This window comes from Callospermophilus lateralis, unplaced genomic scaffold, assembly GCF_048772815.1.
Source record: "Callospermophilus lateralis isolate mCalLat2 unplaced genomic scaffold, mCalLat2.hap1 Scaffold_105, whole genome shotgun sequence".
NCBI classification, from domain to species: Eukaryota; Metazoa; Chordata; class Mammalia; order Rodentia; family Sciuridae; genus Callospermophilus; species Callospermophilus lateralis.
This window is the reverse complement of record NW_027510702.1, coordinates 3777550-3792776: the sequence shown is the minus strand read 5'-3', so window position 1 is coordinate 3792776 and position 15227 is coordinate 3777550.

Genomic DNA, 15227 nt, shown 5'->3' with positions numbered 1-15227 from the left:
AAAAGTACATTTTCTCTGCTTTGTAAAATAGAAACTGAAATGCTTAAAAACCACTTGTTAGAAATCACATCATATTAGAATTTAAAAAGAAGACCATTTTAGATGGGGTAAAAAACAAAAACAAAATTGTTAGGAATAATATAGATCTAACATGTACTTATTTTGCTTATAACAATTAATTTACAATAACAAGAATTATTGAATACAGAAGTCCACTAAAAATAGAATTAAGAAATATTTTTGTATGACTTCATGAGTGGATTAAATTGATAAAATGTACTCTATAGAACAATAAATATTTTTTTATGTGAAGAAACATATTTTTCTTTCTATTGATTTGTAAAAAACACTGAAGGCCAGGCACAAGCCCATTATCCCAGCAGCTCAGGAGGCTGAGGCAGGTGGATCCTGAGTAAAAAGCCAACATCAGTAAAAGCGAGGCGCTAAACAACTCAGTGAGACCCTTGCTCTAAATAAAATACAAAATAGGGCTAGTCCAATGCCCCTAAATCCAATCCCTGGTACCCCCATTTCCCCAAAATAAAAGCAAAAACACTGTAGTCTTGTGATTATAACCTTAATAAACAATAAAAAAAACTTTCCTATGAAATGTTATTTTCTGAATCTCATAAGTATTGTTACAAATTGTTTGTACAAGGCATTTTTAAAAACTGCAAATACTGGTTTTCAAGCTCATCATAAGTGATTAAGCTTTTGCAATTTATCACTTGTGAATTTACATCTGCACTTCCTCCCTATGAGCCTCCACACACAAGCATAGATTCTCAAAGAGAAGAGGATACAGCTGATCAGAGTTGTAGATAGAATATAGGAGCCAATGTCAACGATTCAACTAAGCTAGAAAAATGAACACCAAGATCTGTAGAAAAGAAAACCTAGAAATCTAAAAATAAACAATGGATTTGTTTGGATCATTTGTTCTATAAAACTTTAGTCAGGCTGATGTATGTGAAAGGGAATATTAATCATCAATAGTGCAGCATACCAAAACTTTATTGATAGAATACCATAAAACAAGATATCCTAACAAATTAGGGTAAACCTCCAAAACAATCTTTCTAAAATGTCAGAGGTCAACTTCATTGAAACACTATGAATTTATCATCATTCAGTGTTCTAGGGGATAAGCAAAATCAGAAAGCTAAAATAAGGATTCCCTTTGTGCTGGACATAGTGGCAAAAGCTTGTAATCTCAGTGACTCAGAAGGCTGATGCAAGAGAATATAGAGTTCAAAGACAGAATCAACCAAAACGAGGCTTGAAGCAACTCAATGAGACCCTGACTCTAAATAAAATACAAAATAGGGCAAGGGATGTGGTTCAGTAGTCGAGTGCTCCTGAGTTCAATCCCTAATCCCAGAAAAAAGAATTTTGCTTTCATATGTAAAATGGTTAAAGCCATTATGTGTGTGTGTGTGTGTGTGTGTGTGTGTGTGTGTGTGTGTGTATATATATATATATATATATATATATATATATATAATCATATGTGTGTATTTTATATACATTATATAATATACACATATAATATACATTATATAATATACACACATATGATTATATATATAAATTTTGAACACAAACAATGATCTGAAATAATTTACGTTGGGTGTTAGATATTTTACTTGGGCTTGTTAGCATTTTGAATATATGTATTTGTTTATGTCCATATATATATAAAATTTATGCCTTATATGTTATATATGTTTCTCCCTCTACAATAATAATAGTTGAAAAGTAAATTTGTTTTACTATTTTGAAAATGGTGGAATATTTTGTTATTGAGATTTCTTATTTATTTTAATTTTAATAGTCAAATATTTATTATTTAAATTTTGTGTAATATGAAAATACCACTGAAAAAACAAAGCATTTTTTTTTGCTCAATAGTCAATAGAGACCCAAAAGTATTAAACCAGAACATTGCTGTTTAAAAGAGAGTCACTAAAAAACATCTGCATCTCCAAATATAATCAATTAATCAGCTAAATAGGCCATATGTTATTAAGTACATCTTCTTTAATATATTTCATCAGATTTCAAATCATTTCTAGATTACTAGCTTCTATGAAGTATGACATGGCATATTTTATGATAGGAGAATTATTCTTAGATATAAAAATGCTTAAGTGCTTTTATTTGTTTTTTGAATACATTTTTAGAAAAAAATTTTTGAAAAATAATAAAAATATTAAATTCAGTCCAACACGATTTTCAAGCTCTGCATGATCTATAACATAATGCCTTTAATACTCCATTATCATATTCCACAAACTTTCCCTCAGCTGTTTCCAAAATACATCTTGGTTTACTTTCTCTCCTTTCTTTTCTTTTATTTTCTTTCTGTTGTTTTTATTTCTTGAATAATTCCAATTTTTAATATTAACCATGTTATTGATTATAACATTCCATTCATAAATCTACTCTTTGAAAGATCCATCTATGAAAATTGTGCAAAATTAAACTAACACTAAATTCATCTATTATGGCTTGGATCTTTAATGTCCCCTGAAATGTTCAGCTGTTAGATAGTACAGGAATGTTCAGAGGTGATTAGCTTATGAGAACTGTAACCTAATCAGCTAATTGATTCACTTAATGTATTAATAATTTTAATAAACTATGAGTGGCAATTGTAGGCAGATGGAGCTTGGCCAGAGGAATTAAATTACTGGGGTATGATCCTAGCCTTTCTCTACCCTTGACCCCTTCCTCTCTCTTTTTCCAATGTGTCATAACCTGAGCAGCTTCCCTCATTACACCCTTCCACCATGATGTTCTGCCTCACTTCTGGCCAAAAGCAGTGGAGTTGGCCAACCACTGACTGAGATGTCTGAAACCGTGAGCCCCAAATAAGTAAAGAGAAGGTAGGGAGGACAGGAATAAGAAAGATAGTGCAATGAATCTGATTTAACTTCTGTATGTACATATACGAATATAGCATACTTTATGGTTATGTATAACTAAAGAGAACAAATTCTAAGAAAAAGGTTTCCTTCTCTAACCTGCTCATATTGGGGACTTCTGTCACAAAGACAAAAAACTGACAACACATTCCCTTTTAATTTTCCGTTTATAGTCTAATATAGAAATCACAAGAGTATTTCATTTTTGCCAAACTGATGCCTTGGACAGCCTCCATAATTCCTGTTGAAATTTTAATCAATAAGGCAAGTGTTTCAGGGACCTTGGCCTGGATCTGCCATAAAAGATTCTGCAGCCAAAGTTCAGGTTCATAAGTTTCTTACATAAAATCTTGACACGAATGAGTCATTCTCTCTCTCTCTCACCATTTTCTACTTACTTTAAAGCTTAAATGAGACCTTCCTCCATATGTTTTTAAAATATTCTGTAATTATTAATCAGTATTTAAAATATATCCTTAAAATGATCTTTTTTCTGGTTGTTTTAAAAGGTATCATCTATTTTACTAGTTACATATTTTATCATACATTTACAGTAACATCTATTTGAACATATAGAATATTTCATGTGAGCTCTATTGAAAATATGGAATTTATATGTGTTCATGTATACAGAATATTTATAATAAGAATATAACAAAGAATATGTAATCCTCTGAAACTTATAATGATAAGTAATTTAACATTAGAATTAAAATTAATTGGAAATAGTCTTAACAGTAAAAACAAATTATTATCACTAAATAAATTGTAAGATATAAAGCTATGGAACTATGTTATGAGGTAAAGCAACAATCAGTAGAATGTATACCTGCAAGATAATGTAAGTACAAAGGGAGAAGAACTTCCTGAATAATTCTAAAGTAATGGTAAAGAAAAAAAAACAGACCAGTAACATACTCCTGTAAGGCTCAAGAGGCTGAGGCAGGAGGCATGTGATTTCAAAGCAAGTCTCTGCAATTTAGTAAGACCTTAAACAACTTGGTGAGACCCTGTCTCAAAATAAAATATCAGCCAGGCCTGGTGGTGCCAGGCTGTAATCCCAGTGCCTCGAAAAGCTGTGGCAGCCTCAGCAAGATAATGAAGCACTCAGCAACTCAGCAAGACTCTGTCTCTAAATAAAATATATTAAAAAAGTGCTGGGGATATGGCTCAGTGGTTAACAGCCTCTGGATTCAATCACAGGTACCAAAAATAAATAGATAAATAAAATAAAATATTAAAAAAGGATAGGGGTTTAGCTCAATGGCTAAGTCCCCCTGGGTCAATTCCAAGTACCACACACACACAAAAACAAGGAAGGAAAGAAAATAGAAAAGTAGAAGAGGAGAGGAAGGAGAGGCAAGCAAAGAAAGATTAGATATTAGATGATTATGAGACAACTGCTAGAACAGTTTTATTTCTTGAGATTTCTCTTGGAGAGAGACAGATTACACATTGCAGAAAAGAGTGTTAGAGAACCTGAAAAAGCACTAATAGGAATTTTACAAAGTATGTGTATAATTTTTAAATGTATTTACTTCAAAGGCAATTTCATAAAAAATGATAATTTATTTTATACTTTATAAAATATGTCAACTTAAAATATAAAGACAGTCTAAAATCAAGAGGAAGCATACATGCATTATATATGTGCACATATATATATTTATAGTATATGAACTACACACAAAGTGTAACATTATATATAACATTTGCCTATGACAAGTTAATTATATACACTACAAATCCCAAAGCAAAAGTCAACTATAAAAAATAGATTATAATAAAAAACTGATAAATATATAAAATTAAATCTTAAAATAACATAAATAATAAAGAAATTCAGAAAAACAATCAATTAACATAGCAGGCTTGGCTTTTCACTCCTTCTATGTCTCACAAGGAGATCGGAAAATCACTTGCCCCTGGCCAGTTCCTGGCATAAAAAAAAAATCCAACACTCATGATGTAGACTTAGTTCTTTGTGAGAGTCCTAATTTGTTGTTACTATGCCTGGTTATGTAGCAACATGTGCCTGTACAAGAGGGATCCATAAAACTTAAAACTCTGATACTCAAGGGAGCTCCCTAGAAAGATTTTTTTTAAGACAGAACAAGTCCTGAGCTTAGAAGCCTGTGCCTGACCACTCTGGACTGCACCCAGTGCATGACTTTTATCCTGCTTCTCTATGACATTTTCTATAATGACCCTTAACCATCAATATAAGTCATGTTGGAACTTTGAGCAAATCAGTGACTTGAGAGTATTTTCTAGACCACCAAACACAAAGGTAAGGAGTTAGAAAATCAGTTTAGAAATATTTAATTAGAGGTCACTACACCATACCTTAATGTAAATATGTCAAAGGAAGCTTCTTCATTTATTGAAGAAGTCCTGTATTTATTAGTTAAATATATATGCTATGTCTGGGAGAAATATATATATTATGGATGCAAGAAATCTAAAGAACAGCAATATGAAAGACTAAATACTAATCATAAAAATAATCCTATTAACTATAAATGGTTTAAAAACTCAGTTGGAGGCAGAATTAATAAATTTGACTAAGAAAAAAATAAACTATTTGTAAACTATAGGAAACTCATTTTAAAATAATTTGTGTATTATAAAGAGAAAGATTAAAGAATGCTAATAAAAAGATAATGTGGCAATACATTAAGTTAAAATAGAACTACCATGTGACTAAGGCATCTCACCTTTATTTTGTATATGTTAAATGGAAATTAAGTCCTGTATGTTCATGTTTATTATGGCACTATTCCATACTTAAGATATATAATCAACCTAGCTGCCTGTCAACAGATTAATTAATAAAGAAAATGCAACATACATACACAATGGAATATTATTCGGTCATAAAGAAGAATAAAATCCTATCATTTTCAGAGAAATGGATAGAGCTAGTATAATAGATATTTGCATTATCTTAATTTTGCTCTTGGGTTTGCAGCAACATCCAAATAAATGTCATTTTATTAAATTTTACATTCCACAAATGTAGAGTTTATTGCACCTCAATCAAATTATATCACACCAAATGTTGCAATATTTAATATATTTAAATTAGTAAAATCAATGATTATAGATTTGTCCTATTGTAACCATATATACTTGACAATACAATATATAAGTACATGCATATATAATATGCACATATGTGACATATCATATGTATATATTTTACTAATACATATCGGGCTTCTTCAATAAATGGAGAAATATACTTTAACATATTTATATTTTGATATTGGGTTGCAGTTTCCAATTAATTATTTCTAAAGTGATTTTCTAATACCCCTACCTGCTTTTTTTATGTTTCATAACTCATTAAATAGTACTGCGATTTTCTCAGTTGCAAAAATCAGGAAAGTGGTGTGGTTATGTTCTTTTGCCTTTCTCTTGGTCCCTGATATCCAATATCACTCAGTTTTATTAATTCTGTTTATTAATTTTTTTAAATGTACTTCTCTTCTGAACTTTTATGATCTTATTTCAAAGCAATGTATTTCCTTTGGAGAATAGAAGTGATGCTCCAATTTTTTTTTTTTTTTAATTCTGATAGTAACATTTTTAACATTCTCAATTTGCTGGGGTCCAGGTGAATATTCTATGAACTGCTTCATAAAGTTTACCTGACTCTGTGTTCATCAAAACCTACCATAAACTAGGCCTGGTGGTACAGGCCTACAAATTCAGCTACTTGAGAGGCCAAGGCAGGAGGATTGTAAGTCCTAAGCCAGCCAGGCAAACTTAGCAAGATCCTGTCTTAAAATAAAATGAAAAGGTCTGGGGTTGTAGCTCAGTGGTGTGGTGCTTATCTAGCAATATACAAACTCCTGGGGTCAATCTACCTCTTCCTCCAAATCTACCACAGATCATGACCTACTCCAGGTCAGCAATTTATTGACCTTGCTTGCTTATTTTTAATCACTACAACACACTGAGATTTATAACAGTGTAATCATATCATAAATATAGCTCTGGATGCTATATTAGGAAGACTTAAATCCAGGAGGGCAAGCACTATATCTAGCTCATTCTACTCCAAGTTGTTCTTGGAACACAGGGAATATAGAAAATAATCATTAAGAACAAGCAGGTGAATACATGACCAGTGAAACTCCACATCATGTACAAACACAAAAATGGGATCCTAATTGAAATAAGTTATACTTCATGTACGTATAATGGGTCAAAATACACTCTGCAGTCATGTATATCTAAAAAGAACAATTAAAAAAGAACATGTATGTGTATATTTTGTTTCACATGTAAAATGAACCCCTGACAATGAACAGATGAAGATCAAATTGAGGTCAAGAACTTTCATAAATTCACAGTGTGTTTGGTTGAAGAATAAAGATATTAGTAGTAAGTTGGTGCCCTGATCCTGTTTCTGTTTTTTTTTTTCCCAACTACACTAAATTAAGTAAAGATGACGATGACGTTAACTATTGAGAAGACTAAATCACCAAATTTTTGATACTTAGTACCTTATTAATCTTTTACTTAATAAGGAGATGTGAGTGTTGCAGACTGTACAACACTCTTTCAAGTTGTCACGTAGGGACCCAGGACCTTCCATTTTTCACCTTGTGAATGATGAATTTATGCTGGAAGCTGTCTCCCTTCTACACAGCTGGGAGGGAACATGAGCAACATAGTCATCTGTGGGAGATTTGCCTGGTCAGACTTTGAAGTACTGCTCTTCATTGGCACTCCAGCTCCTCCCCCGTTTTGTGTCCTTCCATAGAGACATAGACATATCTAACTGCAGGAGAAATGGGAAATGGAGCCTGTGTGCAAAGAAAATAAATGGTTTCTGCCAAACATATAAGGCACTGCAATTGATATCTAGATTCTAGAAAATCAAGATAAAAATATTCTATTTTGATGCAGCAGTTATTAAGTGTAAGCCTGGAAAATTCAGCTGTACTCAATGTCTGACACAGTGGGCTTGTATTTGATGGGCAGAATTAAAAACAAATGACAGAATAATGATGTTTCTATAGGAAATAAAATTGAATTATTTCTTCTCAGTAAAAGATTTTAATTAGTTTCTGAATTACATTTCCAATCTTGCTAGGTAAGAATGATTTTAATTACTTGTCCTCCTTCATAGTATTGCACTCATTAAATATTAAAGTGATCAGACAAATTCTTTTATTTGTTCAAAAAATGAATTATCATTGAGATTACTGAGATCAGTCTGCTCTAAAACCAAATAAAACACAATTTTTCCTAAGTGTGAAGGAAATTTTAATACCAATTATGAACACTTAATTCATATATCAGTTGTCTGTTCTGAGGAATTCATTAGTTGAGGTTTGGGATTAAAAATTAATATGAACAAAGGCCAAGGACCACACAATGTGTTAGAAATTAGACTAAAATTTCATGCACTACCCAACAAAACAAAGAGTATATACATAGTCAATGATGCAAGTTTAAGAACCAGGAGTTGTTTTGAAAGCAAAGTCATCTTAAACTCTAGTTTTACTTTTATCTTCAAAATTAATTTTGCAAAAAAATTGTTTATTTTCACATACATTCACACTCTTGCATTGCTTATAAATTGGTTTCTATACTTTATTAGTGTGGAGAAAATGTTTGGGAAGAAAAATATTCCATTTAGGTTGGTGCAGTTGTGAGAGAAGTAGAAAAATGCTAGTGATTTGTACTCATTCTTAGTTTAAATGTGTGTCTGAAAGAAAGACCAAATGCCTGATTTGACTGGGTCACTGTTCTAGGCCAATTATCTTGGCTCTGCTTGTGCATATTTTGACAACCCTAGAAGATATTTTTTGAAATCTGACAATTATCAGTAAATAATAAAATAAAACATAATATGCCATGTCTAAAGACATGAAATTAATAAAAATTATATAATTATGATTTTTTTCATTATTTACCTGATAAGTAAGGTCTATTGTTAAATTTTAATTATTACATACTTCAAATTTTTTTCTTAATTACTCTAAAGTTATTATCTCAAGTGTATAGTAGTACAGAAATCCATATATTATATGGATACAAAGAACATAACGAATGTATTACCATTATAATACTTCATCAAAAAAGCAAACGTACAGATTTGATGATCATTTTTGTTGTGATTACAAGTTTACTTAAATTATATCTTATTCTAATTAAGATCTCAGAATTGTGGATATACATGATGCTAAGATTCACTGTGGTATATTCATATATGTACATAAGAAAGCTGTGTCTGATTCATTGCACTGTCTTTCCTATTCCTATCTTAATTGGAATATGATATACTCCATGTTTGTATAAATATGCCAAAATAGACTCTACTATCATGTATAATTAAAAAGAACAAATAATTTAAAAAAATAATTTGAAAAGGGTAAAGTTCATACAGGGCCTTTTGAAAATAATTTAATTTTTATTGCTTTGGTATTGAGGGGTGATTTTATTGTAAGCATAAACAAATAGGAATATGATACTATGATGTATGGGGCCAGTTTACATAAACAATTTCATTAAAACATACTATATAATTAATGAATTCATGTAAATTATTTTGACTTACCACTGACACCATCAGACACCATCTCCTGTCAGTTACAGGAACCATCAAAAGTGACATTATCTTCATATCTATCACTGTAAGGAAAGGTAGCAACACTGTCACAGCTCTCCATGCCATGGCTATTCAGGCCCTGTTAATATATTGAGAACAACTTCTCTTGCTTCTGTCCCCTCAATATCAACCTTGTAACGCTGGTAACATCACTGTTCAGAAGTTCTTTATCCACTAAGGTCCCATGAGACAGACTAAAGTGACTGTCTCAAAGGTTATTAGAGTACATCATTGATTGTCACAAACATAGTTCTCATTCAAAGTATCCAGGAAATTGTGAATTCTCATTTGTTTTCTGGTCATGTTAAATTTTCCACCATTCAGAAATTTGTAGTGCAAGTGCAAAACAACACATCTCCCTACCATGTCCTCTTTTGAACTCCTGGGTTGTGGCTCAGTGGTAAAACCACAAGTGTGAGGCACTGGGTTTAATCCTCAGCATCACATAAAAATAAACAAACAAACTAACAAATAAATAAATAAGTGGTACTGTGTCCATGTAAAACTAAAAATTCAAAATTAAAAAATATTGAGTATTACTCAGCACTAAAAAATGACAAAATCATGGCATTTGCAGGGAAATGAATGGCACTAGAGCAGATTATGCTAAGTGAAGCTAGCCAATCCCTAAAAAACAAATGTCAAATGTCATCTTTGATATAAGGAGAGCAACTAAGAACAGAGCAGGGAGGAAGAGCATGAGAAGAAGATTAACATTAAACAGGGATCAGAGGTGGGAGGCATAGGGAAAGAGAATGGAAATTGCATGGAAGTGGAAGGAGACCCTCATTGTTATACAAAATTACATATAAGAGGAAGTGAGGGGAAAGTAAAATAAAAAAAAAACAAGGGAGAGAAATGAAGTACAGTAGATGGGGTAGAGAAAGAAGATGGGAGGGGAGGGGAAGGGAGGGGGGAGAGTAGAGGATAGGAAAGGCAGCAGAATACAACAGACACTTGTATGGCAGTATGTAAAAACATGGATGTGTAACCAATGGGATTCTGCAATCTGTATACAGCAGAAAAATGGGAATTCATAACCCACTTGAACCAAATGTATGACATATGATATGCCAAGAGCTTTGTAATGTTTTGAACAACTAATAGTAATAAAAAATATTGAACACATTCCTGTCTTTTAAATATCAACATCAGCTGGCAGAATGAGTAATAAATGTGTAGATGAAGAAACAAAAATTTTCAAATTTATTATAAGAAAGTCAGTCCCTTATCCAGCATAGATTTAGAACACGGGAAAACATGACTTTTTCCACTATAATTGGAATCAAAAGAGATCACTGATTTGAAATGTATATTGGTGTCACAAGGCCACAATTTCAAAAGGCTTCAGAAGAGGTAGGTCCAGTCACACAAAGTTAGCTCTGTGACACAACTGTTTTAAACTGTGGAGAAAGTTGAAAAACATCCAGAATATAGGCAGCAGGAAATAAACAGGATAAGATGCTGGTTGCCTTTTTTCTCCTTACCTCATTCCTTGCCCACATTCAGTGGCCTTATGATAGATACTTTTACAAAAATGAGATGAGCTAGGTAAACTTATTTCTCTAAAAAGAATGTAGCCTCAGCTATTTTATTATAGCAACATAAAAAAGATTAATACATATCACTTTCATAATTTTAGCCATGTAAACAAACACATTTTGATTTCATGGTTTTAATCATGTTTATCTTACAGAAGAGTATCATTTATTCAAAAAAAGACACAGAAAGAGATGTTTGAGCATGTACAAACTCAGGTTTAAATATTAATAGTGAACTTCAGGTGGTTCAGAGGGCTTACCTCTACATGAGTGTAACTCAAAACCAGGTATCAGCACTCCTGTCCTCAATCTCAGATTTTCTCAACTGAATTATTGCAGGCCAGAGGAAATGATCTACTCTCAAGTTCACCATCTTGTGAACAATCTGGATACTGTGCTCTGAGCTGACCTAATCAACAGTTGACCTGCTGGAGCCATTTCATAAATACATTCATAGAGGCAAAAGGTTGGAAAAGAGACCAGGTAAAGAAATGGGAGGAAGAGCTCACATAAGTCCTTCTCTTAACATTATTGGCTCTAGTCAGTCTCAGTCAATAGAAGAAGGTTTGGAAACTTTCATTTCTCCTGAGAGACAGAACACAGAGGAAGTGTATGCGCTTTTAAAGCACAACCGCATACATATTTACAGTAATATTGACCTACGATTGTCAAGAGGCAAGTAAAAGACTCTGAGTGTAATAAACACAAGCCGCTTTTCACTTCCCCTTTGCTGTTATCTGGATGTGCTTCACCCCCTAAGGTTCACATGTTGGGAAGCTTTCATCTCCATGGGGTGGTGTTAAAGGTGATAGAACCTTGAAGAGGGTTACCACATAGGAGGAGGCCATTACCCTTTGAAAAGACTAAGGACCAAGGTGAGTTCTCCAAAGAGGGTTGCGATAGTACAGCGAAGCTGATCTGTCCATGATTTCTGGCTTCCTGTCTCACCACATAATCACTTTTACATATTTGTCTACCATGATGTCATCTGCCATGTATCTCAGCCAAGGGAGCATTTACCAGACTGTAGTACTTCCTGGCACCATAATCTCAAACCAAAAAACTTTGAAATAAATAAAGATCTTTTCTTTATAAAGTATCCAGCTTTACTTGTTTTGTTATAGCAACAGAAAACATATTAGTACTATATATATATATATTATTTTAGCCATACAGGCATGTAGTCTCTTATGTTGTGATTTTTATAATTTTCATTTTTCAGAGGAGTATCTTTAAATCAAAGAAGAGCTAGAAAGGGATACTATTTAACCTGCTTCCATATCACATTTCATATAAGCTTATTAATAACTGTAATTGTTAAATTCAATTTATTTTTATATAAACTTTCCAATATGAATAATTGTATAATTAATACACTTTCAATATTTAAAAAAACTAAAGTAAAATAAATATAATTTATAGATTATATTTATCCAATATGTGTAGACAGTGTATTCCAACACTAAAACAAATGAAGAAATTTATACCTAATTATAATTTATGTGTTTGATTTTTTAAAATGTTAAGAACTTGAGAAGTCATTCCATACATGCATTACAGAAGTTGAAAATAGGGGTAAGGTAAGACGTAAAAGTCAAATTTCATATTAAGAAAATAGTAACATGAGAACTACATAAGATAATGGAAAAAATAAAAATAAAATGGATTTAAATGAAGAAATCCTAGAAAGTTGAAACATTACAGACTACCTAAAGAAAACAAAATTTATGAACTTCATTATGCAATTTATTTTCAAGATCTCTCATTTCTCAAAAGAAATATCTACACACTCAAAAAAAAGTTTTAAAAAATGTCTGGAAATGTAGTTCAGTGTTTGCCTAACATGTGGGAAGCTCTTGGTTTAATCCTCACGACCACATAAACAAAATAAAACAAAATAAAAAACCTGTCTAGATTTTTGAGATTAGTACTATTGCTTGTGAAGTCACATTAATTGCAATGTTTCCAGGATATAGCACTGATTTATAAAATCGTATTTTAATAAAATATATCAAGATGAAAAAATTAGCTCTTCAAAAATTATTGGTAGGAAAACTAAAAATGAAAGAAATTATATGAAAGCTCTTACAAAAAAACATTTTTATCTAAAATAGTAAAAATATCCTTATCATTTAATAATAATAAACAATAAAATTAAAAGATTCAAAGGCTTACAGTAATATTTATCAAAAGTATATACATGGATATCCAATGATATTTTAAAATTGTTCAGTCATTACTTCTCAGTAGAATGTCAATTAAAGTCACACTGTTGAATTTCTTCTGTTTGATCAGCATAGATTATGTTTGTGTATTGATTTATTGCACTTTACCTGATAAAGATGTATGATTAAAATAATAATGATCTTTTAAAAAGCTAAACTTGTGTGTGTGCTATCACCATAAACACATTGCAATGGCTCACACATACAGAAAAGAAGAGGCAAAAGAAAGAAAAATTATTATTAGAGTAAATATGGAACAACTGTACTGTAGGTGGGAATAAAAAATGATGAGACTTCTTTGAAAGACTGACAGTTTCTTTAAGAAATAAGATAAGCACTTTTTAAAGTGATCCAGCAATTCTATTGAAAGAAGAAATTAAAAACTGTCTCCATAGGGGCTGGGGTTGTGGCTCAGTGGTAGAGCATTTGCCTTGCATATGTGAGGCAATGGGTTTGTTCCCCAGCACCACATAAAACAAAAACAAAAGCAAAACAAGTAAGCAAACAATAACAAATAAAGAAAATAAAGATATTGTGTCCATCTACAATTAAAAATATTTTTAAAAAACTCTCCCCACAATTATTTATAAACAAATATACTATTTTATTTGTCAGAGGCATAAAGTAGAAATAAATAAAATGTTCAACATTGGGTGAACAGAAAAAGAAAATTGTATATCCATGCAAAGGGACACTGGTTAATAACAAAAAGTTATTGCTGATATGTGAAATGATGCAAAGGATTCTCAAAATTACTCTGCTGGAAAGAAGCCAGACTCAAACCAGTAAACAATGTATCATTCTCTTTATGTTACATTTAATATAACATAAACAAATTAACATGTAAAGATAATGGGTCAGTCATTGCATGAGTTTGGGGATGGAAGATTCATAGACCATAAATAAGGCTAAAGAAAATGATTTGCAACTTGAATGTAATCATTGTTTCCCAGATGGATGCCTCATTTTATATTTTAAATGGGCCCAACTGATTATGCCTCAATAATAGTAGTAGGAAGGGATGACTGTACCTTGTTTGAATCCTAACTGAACAATTCAAATATAAAAATCAAAACATCAATGAATTATGTATGTAAATGTGACACATAACGAATATAATTGTACATCACATACAACTAGAAGAATAAGAAGCTATACTCAATATATGTATGTCAAAATATATACTACTATCATGTATAACTAATGAGAACAAATTTTTTAAAAAATAAAAAGTAAATAAATGATATAACTTGATATCAAATCTGAATATTTACCAAATATTTAATTTTAAGGAATAAAGGTTTTCACTTAGATGTGATAATGGTATAAATTTATATTTAAAATTTAAGTGCCTACCTTTAGTGCTCACACTGAAATATTTATATTTTAGATATTAAAATTTCTGTCTTTTGCCTCAAAATAATCCAAAGGATGGGTGAAAAGTAGGTAAAAATATAGATAAAATAAAATTGGTCCTTCATTGTTATTTATTACAACTAGAAAATGGGCATATAAGTTTTTTATACCATTATTTATATATTTTTAATGATAAAAATGAGAAGTAAACAAAATTGATATGATAAAATAAACAAAATCTTAGTAAATCTTAAAAAAAGTCAATTTACCATTGAGATCCTGAGTAAAATTGATTAATACAGAAGTGGAGGAAAGCCTACATATATAAATTTTTCTATTCACTCATACTCTGAGGTATTCTGAATTAGGTATATGTGCATGTGTGTTTATGTGTGTGTGTGTGTGTGTGTGTTTGTGTGTGTGTGCGTGTGTGTGTGTGTGAGAGAGAGAGATGTATATACATATATATTAAACATATATGTTTTATTAACTGGAACTGACACACAGTATGCCAAATTATTTTTAGTTATTTAAATTTATCTTGACAATG